The sequence below is a fragment of the Dama dama genome, unplaced genomic scaffold (assembly GCF_033118175.1).
Source record: "Dama dama isolate Ldn47 unplaced genomic scaffold, ASM3311817v1 ptg000093l, whole genome shotgun sequence".
NCBI classification, from domain to species: domain Eukaryota; kingdom Metazoa; phylum Chordata; class Mammalia; order Artiodactyla; family Cervidae; genus Dama; species Dama dama.
This window is the reverse complement of record NW_026870908.1, coordinates 7,654,738-7,657,879: the sequence shown is the minus strand read 5'-3', so window position 1 is coordinate 7,657,879 and position 3,142 is coordinate 7,654,738.

The window sequence follows — 3,142 nt, the reverse complement described above, 5'->3', positions numbered from 1 at the left end:
TTTTTCACACCTTTTCAGGCTCTTCATGTTTTTGAACACGGTTTCATGATCCTCCTATTTTTCAGAAAGTTTCATGCTCCTCATATTTTTGACACCTTTTAAACCTCTTCATATTTTTCACACATTTTCAAGCTCTTCAAGATTTTCAACTACGCTTCATGCTCCTCCTTTTTTTCAGACCGTTTCATGCTCATCTCATTTTTGACAGCTTTTGAAGCTCTTCATATTTTTCACACCTTTTCAGGCTCTTCATGTTTTTGAACACCGCTTCATGCTCCTCCTTTTTTTCAGACCATTTCTTTCTCCTCTTATATTTGACACTTTTTGAAGCTCTTCATATTTTTCACACCTTTTCAGGCTCTTCATGTTTTTGAACACCGATCCATGCTCCTCCTATTTTTCAGACCGTTTCATGCTCCTCATATTTTTCACACCTTTTGAAGCTCTTCATATTTTTCACACCTTTTCAGGCTCTTCAGGTTTTTCAGCTCCACTTCATGCTCCTCCTATATTTCAGACCGTTTCATGCTGCTCAAATTTTCTACACCTTTTCAAGCTCTTCATATTTTTCACACCTTTTCAGCCTCTTCATGTTTTTGAACACAGCTTCATGCTCCTCCTATTTTTCAATCGTTTCATGCTCCTCCTATTTTCCGGCCGTTTCTTGCTCCTCATGCTTTTGACACTTTTTGAAGCTCTTCATATTTTTCACACCTTTTCTGGCTCTTCATGTTTTTGAACACAGCTTTATGCTCCTCCAATTTTTCAGAACGTTTCATGCTCGTCATATTTTTCACACCTTTTAATGCTCTTCATATTTTTCTCACCTTTTCACGCTCTTCATGTTTTTCAGCACCAGTTCATGCTCCTCCTCTTTTTCAGAAAGTTTCATGCTCCTCATATTTTTGAAACCTTTTGAAGCTGTTCATATTTTTCTCACATTTTCAGGCTCTTCCTTTTTTTCAACACCATTTCATGCTCCTCTTATTTTTCAGACCGTTTCATGTTGCTCCTATTTTTCAGACCGTTTCATGATCCTCTTATATTTGACACTTTTTGAAGCTCTTCATATTTTTCACACCTTTTCAGGCTCTTCATATTTTTCGCACCTTTTCAGTCTCTTCATGTTTTTGAACACAGCTTCATGCTCCTCCTATTTTTCAGACCGTTTCATGCTCCTCATGTATTTCACACCTTTTGAAGCTCTTCATATTTCCCATACCTTTTCAGGCTCTTCATGTTTTTCAAAACCGCTTCATGCTCCTCCTATTTTTCAGACCGTTTCATGCTCCTCATATTTTTGAAACCTTTTGAAACTCTTCATATATTTCACACCATTTCAGGCTGTTCATGTTTTTCAACACAGTTTCATGCCCTCATATTTTTCAGACCGTTTCATGCTCCTCCTATTCTTGAGACCGTTTCATGCTCCTCATATTTTTGACACGTTTTGAAGCTCTTCATATTTTTCACACCTTTTCAGGCTCTCCATGTTTTTCATCAGCGATTCATACTCCTCCTATTTTTGAGGCCGTTTCATGCTCCTCATATTTTTGACACCTTTTGAAGCTCTTCATATTTTTCACACCTTTTCAGGCTCTTCATGTTTTTCAACACCGTTTCATGCTCGTCCTATTTTTCAGATCGTTTCATGCTCCTAATATATTTCACAACTTTTGAAGCTCTTCATATTTTTCACACCTTTTCAGGCTCTTCATGTTTTTCAACACCGCTTCATGATCCTCATATTTTTCAGAAAGTTTCATGCTCCTCATATTTTTGACACCTTTTAAACGTCTTCATATTTTTCACACCTCTTCAGGCTCTTCATGTTTTTCAAAACCATTTCATGCTCCTCTTATATTTAAGACCATTTCATGTTGCTCCTATTTTTCAGACCGTTTCATGATCCTCATATTTTTGGAACCTTTTGAAGCTCTTCATATTTTTCATAACTTTTCAAGCTCTTCCAGATTTTCAACAACGCTTCAAGCTCCTGCTTTTTTTCAGACCGTTTCATGCTCATCTCATTTTTGACAGCTTTTGAAGCTCTTCATATTTTTCACACCTTTTCAGGCTCTTCATGTTTTTGAACACCACTTCATGCTCCTCCTTTTTTTCAGACCGTTTCTTTCTCCTCATATATTTGACACTTTTTGAAGCTCTTCATATTTTTCACACCTTTTCAGGTTCTTCATTTTTGTCAACAAAGCTTCATGCTCCTCCTATTTTTCAGACCGTTTCATGCTCCTCATATTTTTCACACCTTTTGAAGCTCTTCATATTTTTCACACCTTTTCAGGCTCTTCATGTTTTTCAGCACCAGTTCATGCTCCTCCTATTTTTCAGACCGTTTCATGCTCATCTCGTTTTTTACACCTTTTGAAGCTCTTCATATTTTGCACCCTTTTCAGGCACTTCATGTTTTTCAGCTCCACTTCATGCTCCTCCTATTTTTCAGACCGTTACATGCTGCTCAAATTTTTTACACCTTTTGAAGCTCTTCATATGTTTCACACCTTTTCAGGCTCTTTATGTTTTTGAACGCCACTTCATGCTCCTCGTATGTTTCAGACCGTTTCATGCTCCTCATATTTTTGACACGTTTTGGGGCTCTCATATTTTTCACACAATTTCCAGGCTCTTCATATTTTTGAACACCGTTTCATGCTCCTCATATTTTTCACACCTTTTGAAGCTCTTCATATTTTTCGCACCTTCTCAGGCGCTTCATGTATTTGAAAACAGATTCATGCTCCTTCTGTATTTCAGACCGTTTCATGCTCCTCCTATTTTTCAGACTGTTTCATGCACTTCTTATTATTGACACCTTTTGAAGCTCTTCATATTTTTCACCCCTTTTCAGGCTCTTCATGTTTTTGAACACCGTTTCATGCTCCTCCTATTTTTCAGACCGTTTCATGCTCCTCATATTTTTGACACCTTTTGAAGCTCTTCATATTTTTCATACCTTTTCAGGCTCTCCATATTTTTGAACACCGCTTCATGCTCCTCCTATTTTTGAAATCGTTTCATGCTCCTCATATTTTTGACACCTTTTGAATCTCTTAATATTTGTCACACCTTTTCAGGCTCTTCATGTTTTTGAACATCGCTTTATCCTCCTCCTATTTTTCAGACC